Raw genomic sequence first — 23,244 nt, forward strand, 5'->3', positions numbered from 1 at the left:
ATTTTATTTTATCTAATTCTAATGTTTTTTTTAAAATAATTTAAATACATTTCATCTGATTATCAGGGACATTTAGAAATTGGCAAAAGATTCATTTGGGTCCAAGATAAAGTTAATTTGATGATCATGCAAAAAAAAATCAAAGTTGATGCAGTCCCATCATTTTTTTTTTCATTTTTCTGTCAACCACATCTTATACTTGGCATTATTATTTCCCTCTTGTATACACAGGAAATCCTTCCATGTGACTTGTATTTGAATATCCTCTGAAAATCTTGAAAGACTAATATCGACTCAACCAGTTGCATCTTCAGAAATTCACAGAGTTTCTCAACTAAAACTAGTCTTTAAATTTTCTTTATTGGCTGGCTAAAATTACTCTTTCGTACCTGATGATTTCATAATGCTCTTTTTGGCTTGAGAAGCTTGCATAAGGCTAACTGGTCAAAGGGATCGATGTTTTCTTCCTTCCTAAATAATGAAGTTAATTTGAGTATGTTCCAATTCTCTTACTAATTTGTTGTTCTTATGAAGATTGTGAAATAATGTTTAAAACTGCCTCATCATTAATAGTCTTTGTGCAGACTTTCTTGGCCCTGGAATCCAGCTATCCAAAATGCTCTTTTTTTCTTTACTACTCTTATTCTATTTTTCCTTACGTTCTCACTTCCACTATTACTTCTACAAATGACTTGAAATATTTACCATATGTTTCAGCATATAAGTCAAAACCATTTTTTTTTCAGCTTGATTTTTAAGGATTTTATGGTATATCTGGCATTTAAGTTGACCTCAATTTTCTGGATGCCTGACTTGGCCAGTTGACTGGTGTATAAGTCAAGCCCCAAATATTGCGATGCCTGAGATGGGCTGTTGACCAATGAATACGTTGACTCCCAAAAATAGTGCAGATTGATTTGCTGAGTGGAGGTGATTACCATCAACACAACTCGAGATGAAATTATGAAGTGAGTTTTAAGTTGAAACTGATAGAAATGGCCAAGAAAACCAACAACTGCGCTACTGCAAGAAAATTTGATGCGTATGAGAGGTTGGTAAGAGACTGGAGGAAGAAAGAAAAGACTTAAAGAAAAATACCAAAAAGGCAAAGTTTATTGAGAAAAGAGGTCACTTGTTGGCCAGAGTTGGAAAATAACACTGCAGAATGAGTATGTGAACAGAGGCAAGATTGGTACATAGTCACCCAAAATAAAATAAGAACATTTGCACTGCAGTGGGCTAAGTCGCACCCAAACCTCAGAAAAGATTTTGAGGCTACAGTAGGCTGGTGAAATCGTTGCATGAACAGGAAGAATCTGGTATTATTACAAAAAACAAAAATTACACAGAAACTACCAAAAGATTTTGGTCGTAAAGTTATGTTTTCATCAGTTTATAATACAGAACCAGCAGAAACACCAATTTGCATTGGCAAATATCAGAAAAATGGACAAAACCCCCATGTATTTTGACATGATAGGCAATAGAACAATAGAATGGAAAGGTGTTAAAACTGTGCAAATCAGAAGTTCAGGCCACGAAAGGACCAAGTTTACTGTTTTTGTTTTCATGCATGACCGATAGGACGAAGTTCAGACGTATGGTAATCTTCAAATGCAAAATTAAACCAAAAATGAAATTCCCTGCAGGTATTTTTGTACATTTTCATGAAAAAGGATGCATCGATGGATGCAGAGGGGGACTAGCGATCAAGCTGAAATGCCTGGACCTGAAACTTCTGCTCCCTACCATCCTCCTGGCCAATGCACAGTCCTTGGAGAACAAACTTGATGAACTCCAAGCCAGACTTCAACATCATATAGACATCAGGGAGTGCTGCGTGATGTGCTTTACAGAAACATGGGGTAAACGCAGACATTCCAAACACTGCATGGCAGCCCAAGGGCTTACACTCTTCATCGCGCTGATTGAAGACCGGCGTTTGGAAAAAAACAGGGAAGGCGGCATTTGTGTTATAATCAATTCATCCTGGTGCACAGACATAATGATCATGTCCCAGTCCTGCTCCCCTGATCTGGAACATCTGGCAATCAAGTGTCACCCATTCTACCTGCTGAGGGAGTTCACCATCATTCTGGTTGCAGTGTGCATTCCACCCCAGACTAACATCAGGCTAGCACTGGAGGGACTGATCACTGTAATAAACAGCCAGGAGATTCCTTCCCAATCATTGTGGGAGAGTGCAATGAGGCCAAGCTGAAGAAGTCTCTGACAAATTACCCACACGTCATATACACCACCATAAAAAACGCAAACCGAACCATAGCATGACCACACTTCAGCAAGTCTGATCACCTGGCTGTACTTCTACTCCCAGCAAACAAGCAGAGACTGAAGACCACAGCACCAGTGGTGAAGATGAAGGTATGGTCAATGGCAGTGGAGGAGCATCTGCAGGACTGCTTTAATTCAATGGACTGGAATATATTCATGAACTCATCCATAGACTTGAACAAAGATGCAACAGGTGTCACCAACTTCATCAAGACCTGCGTGGATGAGTGTGTGTCCTTGCGGAAATACTGGGTGTTCCCTAACTAGAAGCCCTGGATGAATCAGAGAATCTGCAATCTACTAAGGGCGAGAGCAAGGGTGTTAAAGGCCGGGGATCAAGATCTTTACAAGAAGTCTAGGTACGACCTGCGGAAGGCCATCTCCGAGGAAGCTAGAGACAGATACACGCCAGCTATGGCAGGGAGTGCAGGCCATTACAGTCTAAAAAGCAAGGGTGAACACCATAGATGGCTGCGATGCTCCACTCCCCAATGAGCTGAACACCTTCTAAGCCCACTTTGAGAAGAAGAACCAAATAATGCCTACTAGAATCCTTGAGAAGGCTGAGGAGCCTGTGATATCTGTCTCTGAGGGTGACGTCAGAACATCATTCAAGAGGATGAACCCTCGCAAGGTGTCAGGCCCTGATGGCAAACCTGGCAGGGAACTTAAAATCTGGAATCTTCATGGACATTTTCAACCTCTCATTGCTGCAGTCAGCAGTTAGAGGTTACCACCAACTTCAAAAGGGCATCAATCATCCTGGTTCCCAAGAAGAGTAATGTGAGCTGCCTCAACGACTACCAGCCAGTAGCACTAAAGAGGTTGGTCATGGCCAGAATTAACCCAAGTAAAGATCTGGACTCCCTGCAATTCACCTATCATCACAATTGCTCCACAGCAGATGCAATATCACCTGCTCTCCATTCAGTTCTGGATCACCTCAAAAACAGCTATTCATACATACAGTTGCTCTCCATATACTACAGCTCAGCCTTCAATACCATAATTCCCTCAGTGTTGGTCAAGAAGCTACAAACTCTGGGCTCTGTACCCCCCTCTGCAAATGAATCCTTGACTTTCTCATTGGAAGACCACAGTCAGAATGAATCGGAAACAACCGATCATCAACACAGGCGCACCCCAAGGATGCGTGCTTAGCCCACTGCTCTACTCATTATACACCCATGACTGTGTGGCCAGGCACAATTCTAATGCCATTTGTAAGTTTGCCAATGACACCACAGTTGTCAGCAGAATCACAAACAGCAATGAGGAAGCGGACAGGAGGGAGATCAGCTCGTTGAATGGTGTAATGATAACAACCTTGCATTCAATGTCAGCAAAACCAAGGAGATGATTGTGGACTTCAGGAGGGAGTCAGGGGAACATGACCCAATCCTTATCGAGGGCTCAGTAGTGGAGAGGGTTAAGAACCTCAAATTCCTGGGTGTCAACAATCTGTCCTGGAGCTTCCACATTGATCCAATCACAAAGAACGCTTGCCAATGGCTATACTTTGCGAGGTGTCTGAGATGGTTTGGTATGTGACTGAAGACTCTCGTAAACTTTTACAGGTTTACAGTGGAGAGCATTCTGGCTGGTTGCATCATTGTCTGGTATGGAGGCACCACCTCTCAGGACAAGAATAAATTCCAGAGGGTTGTTAACTCAGCCTGCTGCATCATAGGCACCAGAGTTCACACTGTCGAGGACATCTACATGAGCCAGTGTCTTAAAAAAGCAGCCTCTATCTTCAAAGACCCCCACCACCCAGCCCATGCCCTCTTCAATCTGCTATCATTGGGAGGGAAAAGGTACAGAAGCCTAAAGATGTAAATCGCAAAATTCTGTAGACACCGTAGTTGAAGTAAAAACACAAAATGCTGGAGAAGCTCAGCAGGTCAAACAGTGTCACAAGGACAGCTTCTACACCGTTGCCATTAGATTCCTGAATAATCGATGAACCAAAGACACGGCCTCACTTTTCATGCCCTATTATTGTTATTATTATTTTATTTTTATAATAATGTCATAAGATGGTTATAATATGAATGTTTGCTCTATGATGCTCCTGCAAAACATTGAATTTCTTGACTTGTTCGTGACAATAGATTCTGATTCTGATGGTGTAAAACTATGGATAGACAATGTGTGGAACAGGCAGCCAGGCAGTTTATGCAAAGAATGGAGTTTGCTGGCTTAACTGAGAAGACTACATAATACTTACCTGGTGGTTATCCCAGGTGGTTTGATATCCATATGCAACCTCTCGATGTCTACTTGAACAAGCCATTCAAAGGCCATGTGTGCGAGGAATGGAATACAAGGATACAGATTGCAAAAAAAGTCATTTATAAAAGGCGGGGCAATGTGTGCTGCATCACGTGATCTGCTGTTCAACTTGGTGCTCAAGTCATGGGACAAAGTTAAAGTAAAAACTGTGATAAATAGTTCAAAAAGTGTAGTACCTCTTGTGCAATTGATGGCATAGAAGATAATTTATTGTGGGACACTGAGGTCGAATCTGAAACCACCTCATCAGATACAGACTGTGACCCATACGAGGACTGTTTAAACAGTGAGAGTATGGATGTGCTTGCCGCCGTCTTTGCTTCAGACGATAGTGAGAGTGATTTTGAAGGATTCGAAATGTGTTGTTGTTTTCAGACTATAATGGTGTTTTGAAGGGTTCTAATCATGTCGTTTTCAATAAAAATCTCCATGAAAATCTGTTGCAGTCAGGTTTTTGTTTTCAAGGCTTGATTTATACACTTCTCATAGATCGACTTTTACGTCGAATTGATTTTTTTCAAGAGTCGACTTGTGCGCCGGATCGACATGGATTAGATTTTGAGCTGAATTTAAGATCTCAGAAATATATCCAGCATATAAGTTGGCCACTTTTTTGGATTTCACGACTTGTACGCCAATATATACGGTACTTAACATTTCACAATGCTATTAGCTGTCACAGCTTGTTTTAATACCTCCTTGTGGTTTCTCACTAATGATTTTTTTTCATCTATAGTACATTGGTATTATTTCATTCCACTTCATTTGCTAGATTTCTTATAAAGTTTTTTTTAATGTAATTTTAGATTCAATGACCTGATTTTTTAAAATGCATTCTTGTGATATTCTTCATTGATGGAGGTCTAGTTTTATCATCTACTTTCCTTTAAAATAGTTAAAAGCAGATTTCAGTACAGAATCCTATATTGTGGAACATTCTGTTTGATCTTACTGTATTTTGCATTTTATCTCACATTTGAAGAATTTCCACTACTGATCTGCAGAATGGTCTGCTGTACTCCTATAGCAGTGTTTCTCAACCTTTTTCTTTCCACTCGCATACTACTTTAAATATTCCCTATGCCATAAGCGCTCTCTGATTAGTAAGGGATTGCTTAAGGTGGTATGTGGGTGGAAAGAAAAAGTTTCAAAACCACTGTTTTAATCGTACCTAATTGACTCGTTATGTGCACGGTTTCATAACTCCAAAGGAAATGGGCCAATGACAATTTTTCTCAAGCAAAAAATTTCAGTAACAATTGGGTCTGGAGCAGTGGTTCTCAACCTTCCCACTCAATACCACCTTAAGCAATCCCTTACCAATCACAGAGCACCGATGGCATAGAGATTATTTAAAGTGGGATACGAATAGAAAAAAAAGATTGAGAATCACTGTGCTATAGCAATAGTGAAGGAATGGAGAATATCAATAAAACCCAATTAAGCAATAATGTCAAGGGTAGCTCCTCCACTTTGGATTACAGTAGCCCAAAAATCTAGCTAACCATCATCAGGTCCAGGATGAATAATGCAACCCATGTCATCAGTAATCACAAGCAATGAAAAGAAAATTTGTGCTACAGCAGCACCATAATTTGTGGTAACATTAGCAATGATCTGCTGGAGTTTCTGAAACTTTTTTAAAAAACAGAAAGGCAAAAGGAATCCTGTAAGGAACTGCAATGCAACATGAAGATTTGTTTTATTAACCGTACAGCAATGACTCTTAATCTTTCCAAAAGCCCAGCTTCTCTCCCCCTTTATATGTGCAATTTCACTTTTTATCTTAGTCCTTATAAAGACTTCTGACTTGGAATGTTGACTAACTATTTCTATCCATAGATGCTGTCTGAGCCGCTGAGTTCCTCCAGCAATGTTTTGTTTGTTATGAGTTATATATGTTGAGGAGGAGATGCAAAGAGAGAAAGACATATTTTGTCATCTTTATAAGTTTTAAGCCAAAGACAATAATGGAAATTATATTCATAATATAATTTACTTTGTAAATAATTATGATACTCATTGAACATGTTATCAAAATTTTCTAGAGTACAGTTAAATAGATTTTCAGCTATAACACGGTGTAGCGTTTGCTATGGCAGCGCTACGGAATCAAGAGATGTCCACATGGTGCGAGGGTGAACTAGTAGCTGACTTTATTGTTTGAATTCCTCACGCTGTGCGCAGGGAAGCACCCGCTTCTGGTGACATGGGTGCTGGCTTCAGGAAGTGATGTTAGCGTGTTGCAGCGTTACTCCCTGACTGGTGGTGCACCACCCAGAAGTGGTAATGCCCCCTGGGCAATGCATGTCATTTAAATGAGGGCTTCACCTCAGGAGTGAAGGGGGACCCATGCCACTTTGAGTTGGATGACAGGGAAGGCGATTTGGCCTGTCTAACCATGCAGTCCCTCGGCCCGCAGTGTTTGAAAATGCATTGTGAAAATTTATCCACCTCATGTGTCTATAGGTAACTGTTTGGTGTGCAACAGTAACATTTAATCAGTATGCAATACATAATTGACATTGTTGATGTAATATTGAACAGTGCATATGTGTTGGAGTGAGGCAAGAATTAATGGAAGTTTGAGGGCCAACTTGAGCAGAAATTAAATTAACCTGAGCTCTGTTGGAAGGACGCCACTGAATATGACTATGGAATTATGTCTAATGGACCAAATCACTCTGATGTTGAAAGTAAGGTCTTCAGCTTTCACTTGAGGATCAGAGAAGAAATTGGAAGGGTAAATTTTGATCATTCTCTCAGGTGTCCAATTCCAATACCACAATGTCTATCAGGAATGGGAGCATTCACACTAGGAGAGGTAATATAATTCAGGCCCAATGATTGAGTCAGGTACTCTGGTTGAGAACTGTTATTTTTAAAGCTCCTTCCCTGGAGGGAGATTATACTTGAAAGTTTGCTCTTGTTTGGTTTAGAAATTGTGTGACCACATTGAAGACTCAGCATCCTTGACATCAGGACTCAAAGTTTTACAAGGAATTGTGTGCACAAAACTATCCCTTCTCTTCCAGGAACAAGAAGCTGCATAGCTCACTTAAGTTCAGCATTTCTTTCTTCAGAATTACAAAGTTAACATTTTGTTTATAATGCTGTCTTATCGTTTTTTTTTAAAGATGAAATCATGTTAATTTTTAGTTCAAGATCATGATATTTTTCAAAAATAAATACATGAAATTATTTAAAAAATACATTTCCATGTAATTGAGCATTTCTTAATTAAATCCCCCAATTTTTTTGCAATGCCAATCTTTAAAAAATGTGGAACAAGACCAGTTAAAAGTTTCTGCACTAGATCAATCTGTAACCAGTAAATGGATATTATTAAACTGCATGTGGTACTGCAAACTGGGAAGAAAAGCTCATGGTGAGCTACTTTTGAACAGATCTGCTTCCATGCTGTGACAGGGCAATTGTCAACATGATTTTTCATACCAATCTAAGGCATTTTTAAACACTGGCTACCATGGTAACTGGAGCTGAACAGACTAAGCAGTTAACAAGCCTTTCTGAAGTGAATTTTTTTTTAGTTCCATGATTTGCTTTCCTTGGTAAACATGAAACTTAATACAAAACCTCCCATATTATTTGAAAGGTATCTGATATATTTGAAAGCCTATCTGATACAGGCCACTACAATTTGCAAGTTCAAAGTTCCTAATCATTAAAGAAATTTAAATGTTCCATAATTTATACATAATATTGTTTGCAGTATCTGCAATAATTTTGTTTTAATAACACAATAATTGAACATTAAAGGATCAATGCTGTATCTGTCCTGTAGTTATCATTGTTCTGAGTGCACTGGTAGGGAGTAGACAGCAATAGTAACAGGATGGTTATGTGAATAGAAGACTGTCACCTATGGGTATTCACAAGATTCAGCACTCAGTTTTTCTTGTATATACAGTATTTCAATTATATAGACATCAATGTAAGGAGCAAAATTAAGAAATGTGCAAATGATGGTACAAAATTGGTCAAGTGGTTGGCAGTTAAGAGGAAAGCTTATGACTTCAGGAACGTGTGGACGATCTGGTTAATTGGAGAAAAAGGATATAAATCAAATTTAATCCAAAGAACTGTGAGACAATGGTATGCAGGGAGGTGCAACCATTAAAAGGGATGTACAATCAGACGATATTGTGAGATGAAGAACTAGTGTTCTTACAGTGTACATTTGTGGTTCTTGATAGGGAACTGGACAGGTAGATAAAACCTTAAAGCTACTTTTGTTTACTTGCTGATATGTTGAAAAGAAGTGCAGGGAAATTAATTTGGGATTATATTGTATTTACTTACTCTGACCACACCTTTCAAATCTACCACCAAGGAAGGTGAGAACAGTAAACGCATGGGAACATTACAAAGCCATACCTGATTGTGATTAGAGAAGACCTGATACTGTGCGATATTGTACACCATCTCAGATATACAGGGGAGGGGGTATGCGTCCAGTTGTGTGTACCTATTAATGGTCTGACTGTAGTTAATGACCATCCTGTTCTTCTCCCCATTCCTGACTACCACCATTTGTGCTCTCCAAGGGCTAGCGCTGGCCTCAATGATCCCCTCATTAAGTAGCTGCTGCACCTCTGCCCGAATAACGGCCCTGTCTCCAGCACTGTACCGTCTCCCTTTGGTGATGACAGGTTTACAGTCGGGGGAACAACGGTGGAGGGGTGATTTTGAGCGTGGAGTGCCCGCAGATCGTGCGCGATGAGTGACTGGGTTGCTAGCTATGTGCAATGGAGGAAGGGCTCAAGGGTAGGTGGAGAGCAATGGGCGGTTTGAGAACTGCTGATTACAGACAGTGAGGGGTGGATGGAGCCCATCAAACTCCATCGTCATGCTTTTAAGGTGACATTGAAAATCAAGTCCCAGCAGCATGGCAGTGCAGAGCTATGACATTACCAAAAATTTAAAATTTTATAGTCTGTACCCCACATGGTCAGAGTCACTGCACAGTGGCCACAGACATCCGCCATAGGTAACTTTGAGACCAAGGAGACCTTTTGGATTACTGCCTTACCACAAGGGAATAGTGCTGCACCATGTCAGGATGAATGAAGCTCTCCGTGTTCCCACTATTGAAAAGTCAACTCGTTATGTGGCCATTTACCTGAATGTCCATCATTGACCTGGCGAGCTAATGTAGGCTGTCCTGGTCGCGTGTGATGGAGGCCAGTGTCAGAGCATTGCTTGTTGCTGTGTCTGAGAGATAATGTGCTGGTTTGGAAGATGGCAATGTCCAAGATGGCGGCCCCCATGGCCTGCACGTGGTGCTGCTGAGTTCTAAAGATGGCACCCATGATGGTGGTACCCACAACTTGTACGTGGTGCTGCTAGTTCCCAGCAATGGTGGCATCCCCATAGTCCACATGCGACGCTGCTGGGAAGGGGTTTGGTCAACCCACCTTAGCATGGTGTCCCTTCTTCCTGCAGCTGGTGCAGACTATGTCCTTCACTGGGCAGCATTTCCTCAGGTGCTTGCCCAGACTGCAGAATTAGCACTTCAGGTGCTCCCAGAGTACTGCAGCTGTGGTCAGGTCACTGACAGAAGCTGGCGATGGTGGTAGAAGGTGTTCATGGAGTACTGCTACCATGATCAGACCATTAGCAGGGTGAGGGGCTGGTGGCAAGTCCCAAGATGGCAGTGACCAGGGCAATCACGAGGCAACCATATTGTCAGTTGAATAGGCCACCTACCACGCACCTGCCAGCTCGACTGCTTTCCCATCACCCAGGCCATGCTCACTTCTCACTGCTATCTTCAGGTAGAATGTACAGAAGCCTGAAGTCCAGCACTGCTAGATTCAAGAAGAGTTTCCTTTCAAAAGCAATACACATCTCCATCAATAAACATTTTTTCAATAATGATATGTTAATTGTCATATATATTGTCATATATTGTTCATGTACACTAAAATTCCTACTTGCTACAATTGAAGAGGTATTTTACTTTGTATAAAAAAAACTACAATCATATTCTTAATTAAGTTAAAAGGAGGTGATAAATACAAGAAAATAGATAATATTCAGTTATCTAGTGCAAAAAATACTTAGCAATAGTGCAGACTGTCTTTTTGTAATGTCAGAATAGTCCCTGATTAATATAACAAGAGCCTGTTAGCTTTGTACAGCCTTTGGAAAATAAACTTGACGAACTCCAAGCAAGATTACAGTTTTTCTGTCTGCACCCATGACTGTGTGGCTAAGCACAATTCAAATGCTATCTACAAATTTGCTGTTGACACCAAGGATGTCAGCAGAATCACAGATGGCAATGAGGAAGCGTACAGGAGTGAGATAGATTAGCTAGGTGAGTGGTGTCACAACAACAACCTTGCACTCACACAAGTAAAAACAAAGGAATTGATTGAAACCAGGAGAACACAAACCAGTTCTCATCAAGGGGTCAGCAGTGCAGAGGGTAATAAACCTGATTCCTGGGTGCCAACATCTCTGAAGACCTATTCTGGGACCGTCATGTTGATACAATCATGAAGAAGGCACGCCACCAGCTCTATTTCATGAGAAGCTCAAGGAGATTTGATATGTAACCAAAGGCTCCTGCAAATTTATACAAGTGTACTACGAAGAGCATTCTGACTGGTTGCATCACTGTCTGGTACAGAGGTGCCAATGCACTGGGCAAGAATAGGCTACAAAGGGTTGGAAACTCAGCCAGCACCATCATGGGCATTTCTCTTCCCTCCATTAATGATATTTTTAAATGACATCAAGAAGGCAGCTTCTATCAGCAAGGAACCTCACCATCCAAGTCATGCCCTTTATTCATTGCTTCCATCAGGGAGGAGGTACAGGAGCCTGATGAGAGATTATGTTACAACATTACAAAAACAGCTTTTTCCCCTCCACCATCAGATTTCTGAATGGACAATGAACCAATGGACACTACCTCACTTTTTTTCTTTTTTTTGCACCACTTATTTATCTTTTCAAAATCTTGTATTGTCATAAATTGTAATTTTATCGTAATTTTTGCACCTTGTTCTGTACCATACTGCCACCACAAAACAACAAATTTCATGACCATGTTAAAGACCATAAGCCTGATTCTGGTTCTGAAAGCTAATTTTAAGTGGTGTCACATTAAACGCTTTTTGGTTGTTTTCTTTCATTGTCAAATCTGCTCAGATTTCACTGTCAAATTCATTTCTTATCCATTCATTTTTATACTCATACATCCATATTTGAAGCTTTCCAGATTTGTTTCCATGATGTAATCCCTTTCCTTAACTGGGAACTTCATTTCTTACATGGTAAGAAAATGCAAGAAGCTTTGGAACAATTCGTAGTTCAAGTGATCAAGATACCAAAACCACAGCTGTGATTTCTTGATCATGTCCTGCGCTTGCAACAAAGTCAAACTCTTTCCTTGCAGCTTCAGATTTAATTGGTTGAAAACATTTGATAAGTATGCACATTTGCCAAGCAAGAGAAGTCACTGAAACAATTTTAAAAAATTTGAAATTGAATAGAAAATCACTCACTTCATCCCACAATTCAAATAAGTGGTTTCCTTTGAGAAAGCCAACAAACCTCAATATGCATAAGTATGTGGTTACTCGTCATGACCTTTCTTGTAACACAGAGCAGCAAAAAATTATGATTTCAAAGGAATAGCTTTGATGAAGGCCTCGAAAATGAGAGAATCTGCACATTCTTTGATGCTAGAACCTTTTCTGGGTGTACAGTACATTGCTACAGATTTTCCTGATGGTACCTCCAGCACGAGTCCATTTAGCACCCATCTGCAAATCCATATTTTTTCACGATAAATGTTGTTCATTTGTATGAAATTATTCAAACATAGCCTCTTCTGTTGTGCAAGTGGATATCAATGGCAGAACAAGAAGTCACAAAGTTATTCAGCATAGAAAGATGCCCTTTGGCTGACCAAATCTACCCATCCATCATTAATTTTCTTCTATTTACATCACATTTCCATTAAGTGCCCTAGATTCTACCATCTATCCACACATTAGGAACAAATTACAGTGCCAATTTCAACCATTCTTTACATCTTGTATTGGATGGACACACAAACACCATTCAGACAGCATTAGGTGTTTTGATTGAAAGCGAGTCACTGGCGCTAAGAGAGTAACTTCATTCCTTACATCACTGTGCCACTTTTTTAGAACCATAGAACCTTCGGTCTTTATAGTTTGTGCCAAACTATTATTCTGCCTAGTCCTATCTACCTGTGCCCAGTCCATAGACCTCCATACCTCTCCCATAGATGTGCCTGTCCAAATGTTGCATAAATGTGAAAATTGATCCTGCATCATCGCTTCGACTGCCAGCTCATTCCACACTCCCATGACTCTTTGTGTGAAAAAGTCTCCTTTTATGTTCCCCCTAAACTTTTCCCCTTTCACCCTTAACCCATTTCTTCTGGTTTATATCTCACCTACCCTCAGTGGAAAAGCCCTATCTACATTTACTCTCTAGACCCCTCATGATTTTGTATACCTCTTTCAAATCTTCCCTCATTCTTCTATTCACCAGGGAATAAAGTCCTAACCTGTTTAACTTTTCCCTTTAACTCAGTTCCTGAAGTCCAGGCAACATCCTAGTAAATCTTCTCTGCACTCTTTCAACTTTATTGATATCTTTCCTGTAGTTAGGTGACTAAAGCTGCCAGCAATACTCCAAATTTGGCTTCGTCAATGTCTTATACAACTTTACCATAACAATTCCTGCACTCAGTTCTTTGATTTATGAAGGTCAATATGCCAAAAGCTCTCTTTACATCCCTATCTACCTGTGATGCCACTTTCAGGGAATTATGTATCTGTATTCCCAGATTCTTCTGTTCTATTGAACTCCTCAGTGCCCTACCATTTACTGTGTATGTTCTACCTTGGTATGTCCTTCCAAATTATGACACCTCACACTTGTCTGCATTAAATTCCATGTGCCATTTTTTTTCAGCTGGTCCAGATCCCTCTGCAATCTTTGAAAGCCTTCCTCCCTGTGCCATCTGCAAACTTGCTGATCCAAATCATTGATATAGATTCTCTTCCTGTGATGAACTCTATTTTCTCACAGTAGCATTAAATTGATGGGCTTGGAAACCTCTTTTAACATAGTGTGATGTATTTCCAACTGGTAATAATTTCTTGCCCATTTGTATGTTCCTGTCTTTGGAATGGCTGAAGGCACCCACAAGTCTTTTATGACCAGTGCATAGACTATGCTTGTGACTGCACCCTGCTCCAGTTTCTTCCTTTGATTGAATTTTCTCAGCTTCTTGAAAATTTCTTTTGTCCAATCTTAGCTTTCCAGATTTGGAAAATGCTTCAGAATTTCTACGTCTCACCACATACTTTCATTGTTCAATGGTAATGTGATGCAATGGGGGTGCCGAAGGCTTATTGAGAAATACTGTTTTGTGAATTTTGAATGTGATATTCATTCTCCCCACGTGCAAAACAAAAACAAAAATTGATGGCTTGGACCTCTTAGCTGCCAATCACACACAAGCAGAAAGTGTTGAGTGGAGGTTCAGCCTTGTGTGACTCTGATCTTTAAAGAATAGCTTTATTGTAAATGTTTTGGATTAATACCTAGGTCTGCATGGCTTCTTAGTGGGTGCAGAATATTCTTAAGGGGGAGGGGGAGCAACCAGAGGTCGTGGTACCTAGAGACATAGTCAGGTTGATGCCCTGCGAAGTAAGTTTAGGGAGGTATAAAAGATACTGAAGAGTAGGACCTCCAAGGTGGTAATCTTTGGATCTCAGTGGCACAAGCTAGGAAAGGTCAGGACAAGAAGACAATGCAGACAAATGTGAGGCTGAAGAGATGGTGCAGGGGGCAGGGTTTAAAGTTCTTGGATCATTGGAACTTTTCTGGGGGAGGAGGTGACCTGTACAAATGGGATGGGTTGCACCTGAACTGGAGGCGAACCAATATCCTGGCAGGGAGGTTTGTTAATGCTGTGGATGGTGGGGGGGGGGAGGGCACAAGTTAAACTAGATTCACAGGGAGTGAGAACCAAAGTGAAGAGGCAGTGGAAGAGGTGATTGGTGCACAAGTAAGGAGAGCTGGTAGGGTGTTTGTGTTGAAGGACTGGCAGATAGGACAAAATTGTAGTCAATGCAATGCAACATGGATGCAGAGTCAAAAGTAACAAATAAAGGGCAATATGTTTTGTACCTAAATGCAAGCAACTTAAGAAATTAAGTGGCTGACCTTGTAGTACAGCTGTACATTGGCAGATATGATGCTTTAGCCATCAGAATCATGGCTAAAGGATGGATGTCATTGGGAGATGAATGTATCAAAAGGATAGGTATGGAAGCAAAGGGAGTAGCATGGCTCTGTTGGTAAGGAATAACATTAAATCATTAGAAAGAGACGACATAGGATCAGAAGATATAGAATCATTGTGGGTTGAATTAAGAAACAGCAGGGGTAAAAGGATATTGTTGGCAGTTATATACAGACCTCCAAACAGTAACTGGGATGTGGACAAGAAATTTCAACAGCAAATAGAAAAGGCATGTCAGAAGGGCAACATTATGGGGGATTTTAACATACAAGTAGATTAGGAAACCAGGTTGGGACTGGATCTCAAGAGAGAGAATTAATAGAAAGCCTATGAGATGGCCTTTTAGAACAGCCTGTTGATGCACCCACCAGGGGGGTCAGCTGTATTGGAATGGGAGCTTTAAGTAAAAGAATCATTAAGGAAAAGATTGGGAGCTTGAAGTAAAAGAATCATTAAGGAGCAGTGATCACAGTTTGATTGAGTTCAATTTGAGATTTAACAAGGAAAAACTAAAGTCAGATATATTGGTATTCAATGGAATAAAGAAAATTATACTGGCACGAGAGAGCAACTGGCCAAATTAGATTGGAAGGGGGCAGTAGTAGGGAAGACAGCAGAGCAGCAATGATGGAGTTTCTGCAAGAAATTAGAAAGGTGAAGGATAATACAGGTGGCAGAGTTAACATAGTGGTTAGTGCAACACTATAACAGCGCCAGCAATCAGGTCCGGGGTTCAAATCCCGCGCTGTCTGTGTGATGTAAGTAGAGGTACGCTGCAGTGAAAGATTTTGATAGGTAAATACGCTTTGTATATCTGAATAATTTCCTCTTAAAAACTTTGCTTGTGATATAATAACCTCACTTTAAAGATAACAAACAAATATTTTTGCAAATTTGAAAGTATTCATCTTAATCCAAAATGCTGGCAAATATCACAAGTTAAAAATAATAGTATGGGGGGATAAGTTTTCCAAGAGCCACTGTGGCTTGTCATTACTCTCCCCTCTGTTGTTTGAGGGATGTCTCAGTGTCAGCCCATCAATGCCCAGTAACGAAAGGACTCTTGACCGTGGTCCTTCTCCACAGAACTCTTGAGTTGGCTGCACCAAATCTCAGTGGATCCCTCAGCACATATTCCTGCAGCCTGGAATCTGTCATCCAGCTGCATTCTCTCATTGACATCTCAGATTATGCAGAAATACCAACAGGTTTTGGACAGGCCAAAGGGTGTCTTTTCCGTCGATGACGATCTTCCAGAATTCTGGTTGTCTGTCTCTGCATATATCCCTGTGAACAGCCCATAAATCAGAACGTCCTCTGTCACGCTGCTGCTGGGGATGAACCTTGATAAGATTGATTGCATCCTTCTCCACACACTCTTATCTGAACTGCATTCTTCAAAGAAGGGGGGTGATTGTCTCCACACCATCACAGTCATCTTGGGGCCAATGTGCATGTGCATGACATTTCTCTTGTTCAGAAAGCATCTCACCAGAAGGACTCCTCTTACCGCTAGCCAGGCTAAATCCTGATGCTTGTTAAAGAACTCTGGCAATGAGGTAGATGACCTGGACAATTTGCTCAAAGTACCACCCCGTGCCCCCCCTCCCCCCCGTATCCATCAAGTGCACGTCTTTCAGTGTCTTCAGGAAGTTACGTGGTGACCACTGCCTGATGGACTTATGGTCAAAGGTATTTGTCTGGAAAAAACTTTGCCATAAAGGATAGGTAGTGTGGCAAAGTCCAGCTGACTGGAATGTGGTAATATTAAAATATAATTATTTATTTTAAAAGTCCTAAGTATATAATTTTACTCAGGGTGATGATAACTCTCATGGATAGGGTCATACAATGATGCAGGCATGTATAACCTGAGTTTAGGTTGTGATAAATTTATGCAGAAAATTTGCAGTCTTTTGTCTAAGATCAAGTGTAGATCACCTGGATCTTTGAGAAGGAAGAGTAAAGAAGAGGAAGAAAACTGGGAACACCATTGGAGTGGAAGAGATTGGTATGGACTGGCTTGCGAATGCAGGGACAGATCCATGCTGATTGGAGAGCAATCTAATGGTCTTCCCAGCAGTAAGCCAACCTCCATCAGCCTCATGAGAATGGTCATGACAATGAACCCTTAGGGAAGGCAAAGAATCAATAACTCAGTCACAGTGACAGTGAAGGACATGCACGAAGAAGCTGCTTTCTCAGGACCTCTTTGTCTGAAAGGTCTGAATGGACTGTGGTAGATTTGACTTTACAGAAACTATAGAGAATGCTATGCACATTTCATAAGTAGGTGCTAATTGAAATGATGTCATTAAATGAGTAGAGTATTGTCTTTGAAGAGCCAGGTTGTTTGTTTTGGATCTTTATTACAAGGTTTTTGATCTCTCTGCAAAGTGCTCACTCAGACATCATTGAGAGGTTATTGTTTACTTAAAACAACAGATGGGAGCAGAAGACAAACTCCTATTGATTGCTGGAGAAGGTGGGGGTTTTGCAAGTGAGAGAGAGAAGTACATGCTGCTGGCAGTTTGAATCTCAGATAGAGAGAGAGACAGAAAGGAATCTTTGACTGTGTGTGGCACCGAAAGCAATAACAAGCCAGGAGAAGCTTGATGGAAATGAAACAGAAGCTCCAGAGTGCCGGATGGCTGGAAGTGTTATCTGTTTGATGTTTGTCTTGGAATAGGTGGAATGGAAAGGAACTGTGATAGCCTGAAAGAAAGAGGTTATCATCTGGAGAACCCTGATGGGGCAAGTTTCATCAGCAAGACATTGAGGTGACGAATGGTGGTACCTCAGTTGTGGAAATCCTGGAACAACACATCTCTCTCTGCAAACCTACAAAGAACCTTCCTGAGTGGTAAACATTTACCTTTTGAGCACCAAAGCCTGGTGAACTTTATACATGTTAAATTCTGTGCACAGCATAAGAATTGTCTGCAACCAGTGAACTTGGAAGAATGAGAAGTGAGATTGAACTGTGAACCAAATAACTTTTCTTAAATTTACACACACATTACATACACGTGCGCTTAGTATTAGAAGGGAGTTAAGTTAATAGTGATAAGTAAAAGTTTGATTTTCTGTTTTCATAATTTAAAACAACTTTTGTTTGTCCATTTGTCATTTTGAATATCTATTGCTGTTAGGTTTTGGGGTCCGTTGGGCTTGTAACACCAGGAAAAGAGGAACATGGCTCCACTCTCACTATTCAAGGCCACTCTTCAACCATCCAATGTAGAAGCAAAGCGTGGTAATAGTGCACATGTTCAACCCATATATGCAAGTAATGGCGTGCTAACCATCCTGGGCTATTATCGATGTGTTGATATCAAAGACATGTTTGGAATTTGAACCAGCAAGAGGCAAGTGAAAGTGAAGTGTTCACCATTGGAGGGAGCTGTGGGTACTTTGCCAATGCTGGTCAGCCCAGGATATGCCAGAACTGCAACAAACTTGGGCATGTGGCAGCCCAGTGCATTGCAGTCATCTGCAAGCAAGAAGGCCACCAGACATAGGACTGTGCAAAGAGCAAGTGCTGCAACTTGTGTGGAAAATCAGGCCACCTCTATGGAACCATCTATGCACAGGCAATAGGACAAGGAATAGTCAACATTATCACCCCCAGCGAGCTCAACACCTCTTCAATCTCGACTGTGACATAGACCAGGGTAGAGACCGAGACCAGGTGAAGTGAGGAGACTGCAAGAATGTCCATGTCCAGCCCCCAAACCCCAGCCATAAGGCCAGAGGCTCCTCCTGAGGAAGCAAAGTCAATGGAGAAGGAAGCTGTGGAGGAAAAATGACAGATGGACAAGAAACCAAAGAAACCCAAGATAGTCCCATGAGAAAAACTGGAAATTGATATCACAAACTATGGAAGCAAAGGATCAAGAAACAAACAAGCCAGAAATCTTTCATCGTCTGAGGATGAAGCTAGCTAGCACAAGTGTTGGAAGAAGACAAAGGAAGCACCAAGATGGAGGGGAAAGAAAGTGGGACATTGAGTTATTGGTAAGCCTGATTGAGGGATGGAAAGCACCCAGCAGCCCCACCCCCTCCCCATTTCTGGGAGACTGGGAGCAGTACAGAGGCCATGCCTCACCAACCCCCCCCTCCCCTGCTCCAGGAAACTGGAAGGAGTGCTGAGGGTGATGTCCTCCCCACCCCACCCCCAAACTATGGGAGACCAGGAGCAGTGAAGTTGTAACCACTCATCTTCAAGAGCAGGACAATACATGCCAGCCAAGGGACAGAAATGTAGGAGCACAGATGGATCTCCCACAGCACACCATCAGCTTTGCCAAAGGAAAGATCTTCACAGAGGAAGATCACCCCCATTCCTGAATCCAAAAAGAGTGCTGCAGTTCACCAAAGTGGAGGGCATGAGGGCTCAGGCTGATTGACACTGGCTGTAAGGATTAAAAACTGGAGACTCCTAAAACCACAATAGGGATTAAAATAACGCAATGCTAAATGCACTCCATGATGTGTACATACCTACAACGCCTTGCCAAGGTGAAGGCAGATGCGACTTTCCTACAGACATGTGGGCTCCGACACACACTTGGTCCTATCAGAGGTGGTCACGATGATGGCTTCATGGGATGTTGGTATGGTCAAGGGGAAATAATTGTTGTGCCTCTGGTCTGGGTATCCTGTTGCGGGGAGGCTACTTTGTAATCACCGAGGTTAAGGAAGTGGCTGAGAGGCGTATGCTCGTCCATGGGGAGTGAGAGGCAGGCTGTCTTCCAGCAGCTGCCACTATTACTGGCAATGTCCTGGTCAGTCATTCTAGCTGGTGAATTCAGCTGCATCATCAACAGACTGGACAGCTCCTCCAGAGATGGTTAAAGACACACAGCTGTGTGACGCCTTCAATAATACTGCAAGTGGAGCATAGGCACAGCCTACATGGTCAAGATCAGACAGCTCAATCCATCTCAGATAGACCTCCTCTTCATGTCAAAGGCAGTCTTGTCAGAACCACTAATGTCACGCTAGTATTCTTCTCTGACCAGTGCCTCCTTCACACCGCCTGTCACCTACAGGAGGACTGGAAGGTTGACAGGGGAACGAGGAAGCTGAACATAAAGTTGCTGACCCCTGAGAAAATAGAGACACTAAAGAAGTGTGCAGGTTGGAGAGTGTTTAAACAATTCTTTCATTCTCCAGTGAACTGGTGGGAAGCAACAAAGGAGAACATCAAAGGGTTGTTTATCCTTAAAGGTGTTTGGAGAGCAAGACAGAGGCAGCAGGAACTGAGCCAACTCCAGACTAACCTGCTGCAACTCTTCCATTTGCATTCCAGGGGGGTAGATGTGAGAGAGAAGAGCTGTCAAGCCACTCTATTCACCTTGGAGTCCTTGAAGATCATATTCCAATCCAGAGACCACAGAATGGAGCACGATGTAACATGCTCACTCTTCTTCCAAAAGGTTCACAGGGTGAGCTCTGTGATCCATAGCCTTAAGGAAGAGGATAGATCAGTCACATCCTTTCAGATGGAGATACAGTGGATTAATAGACTGTTTTATGCCAGTCTGTATGTCACTAATGCTATAAACAAAAGGGGGAGAAGGAGGATATCAGGAATTGGACACCAAATTGTTAAACATTTATTACAATATTCTACGCAAAGCCATTTTTAATCTAATCAAGTCTGTTCTGGGACAGGTGATCACCTAGACCAAGCCTATACTATTCTGGGCAAGAAAACTGAGCCAAACACAAAAGTCTGCAGACACTGTGATTGTAGTCAAAACACAACTGGTCTCACAGCATCATAGGAGGTAAAGATATATCACTGAAGTTTCAGGCTAGAGCCCTTCCTCAATGTATGAAAAAAGACAGGCATCTGAATTAAAGGCTGGAAAAAGAAAGGGGGAGGAATGGGAGGGAGAGGAGCATATAGCAATAGACAAAAAGGTGTTAATTGGATAAGTTAAGAGAAAAGTTGAGAATTGATTTTTACTCTGCGAAAGGAGACAGAGAGAAGGGACGAAAGAGTGAGAGAGAGAGGAGATTGACCAGAGATTGCACACCTACATGATGGACGTGGCCTCCACAATGGGGTTTGTGGGAGGCAATCCAAAATTGGATAAAATGCTCTACAGTACACGGACATCATTAGTGCAGTCCAAATCAATGAATGGGAAACAGATAGCTTCCCCATCAAATCTGGAATGATGTTGACAATTAGTTTTAAATAATACACCTGTCATTCTGATAGACTTGCATGTAATTAATTGTGAATTCAAATCAAAAGCAAAGAGATTAAAAGATGGCAAACATATGAGAGACTGAAGATACTTAAAAGATGGCATTTCAATTTAGTATATCTGCTCCCTCAAAATCTTCATATATTATTTGTTTGTACATTTGAATGGTAATACTGTTCTTCCAAAATAATGAAGGAAATAATCAAATATTATTTTTGAACATGTTAAATATTTTGCTTTTAATTTCCTATAAAATTGGCATATAGATTATAAAAAATAAAATTGGCATATAGTTTATAAAAATATTACTCAATATGTAAGTCAAATAGATACGAATGGTTTAAATTTCAGAAATTGTCACACAATTGCTAGAGAAATTACCTAGCAGGCAATGTGCAAATTATATCATTATTTAGCAGTTCCTAAATTGCTCATTTTACAGTAATGTTGAACAGTGCTACAACTGGCTTATGAATATTAGGACAATAGGGATTCTGAAAGAACTCGAACATTGTCAATGCAAGGTAGGTACATGTCATGCTGTGGATTTTTAAAGTGCTCTGAAATCATTTATGCTTGATGGATAAATAAGAATTTATCAGGCATTTAGCATTGAAATACTATTCCCTGCGCTGTAAACCTGACTAGAACAGCTATTTTCGCACACATGTTAGTTAAATGTGATGCTTTATGGAATGGAGATGGATCGGCAATAGACAGAGCCAATGCAAATATTAACCTTTTGAATAGTTTATTCTGCCATCTCTAGAGCAATAAACTGCATAATGAGACACACTGTTTTTACACAGCGAATGTAACACCAAAGGAATTTTTTTTTGTAATTCTTGAACCAAAGCAGTTAGCACATAATGTAAATTTTGACACTGAACTTCTATCTATTAATGCATGCAGATAATGCACATAATGCTCATAAAATTTGAAGGCATGATGCTTGATGACGATCAATATTTTTAGACTATAGTGGTTCTCCCCTTATCCGCAGTTTCGCTTTCTGTGATTTCAGTTACCCACAATCAACCGCGGTCTGAAACTAATCCGACTGCCCCGTTCCCTCCCCACAGTCCCAACTAATCCCACTGCATCACGTTCTCCCCACAACCCTGTATCAGTCCCCACACTGACCCCACTGCCCCGCTCTCTCCCCACAGCCCTGTGTCAGTCCCCACACTGATCCCACTGTTCCGCTCTCTCCCCACAGCCCCGTGTCAGTCCCCACACTAATCCCACTGCCCCACTCCCCACAGCCCCATGTCAGTCTCCACACTGATCCTGCTCTCTCCCCATAGCTCTGTGTTGGTCCCCACACTGATCCCACTCTCCCGCTCTCTCCCCACAGCCTTGAATTGGTCCTCACACTGATCCCACTCTCCCGCTCTCTCCCCACAGTCCTGAATTGGTCCCCACACTGATCCCACTGCCCCGCTCTCTCCCCATAGCCCCGTGTCAGTCCCCACACTGATTCCACTTCCCCACTCTCTCCCCACTGTCCTGTGTCAGTCTCCACACTGATCCCACTCTCCCGCTCTCTCTCAACAGCCCTGAGCTGTAATGATATCTCAATGGATCGATACAAAATCCTGGAACACTTGGATAGCAAAATGAATACATCAGGATGCTCTTTATCAACTACTCTTTGGCATTGAACACCATCATTGCTTCAAAATTGATCAGCAAACTCCAAGCCTGGGCCCCAATACCTTACTATCTAATTAGATCTTCACTTCCAAACCTAAATCAGTGCAGATTGGCAAATACTTCTCCTCCACAATCTCCATTAACACCAGGGCTACAAACCTATCACTGTGACTCATTACAAATTTGCTGACAATGCCATGGTGTGGGCTGTATAAAAATGGGCGATGAGTCATTACGCAAGAGGGAGATTGAAAATTTCACTTAATGCTGTACTAACAACAAACTTGCATTCAATCTCACCAAAACCAAGGAGCTGATTGTGGCTTTATGAAGGGAATACAAGAGGTGTTTGACCCAGTGGTCATTGGGAAATCAGTGGTGGAGAGTTTGAAATTCCTCTGAGTCACTATCTCAGAGGACCTTTCCTGGTCCCAACATACAAATGTTATC

Source organism: Narcine bancroftii, chromosome 2 (assembly GCF_036971445.1).
Source record: "Narcine bancroftii isolate sNarBan1 chromosome 2, sNarBan1.hap1, whole genome shotgun sequence".
NCBI lineage: Eukaryota > Metazoa > Chordata > Chondrichthyes > Torpediniformes > Narcinidae > Narcine > Narcine bancroftii.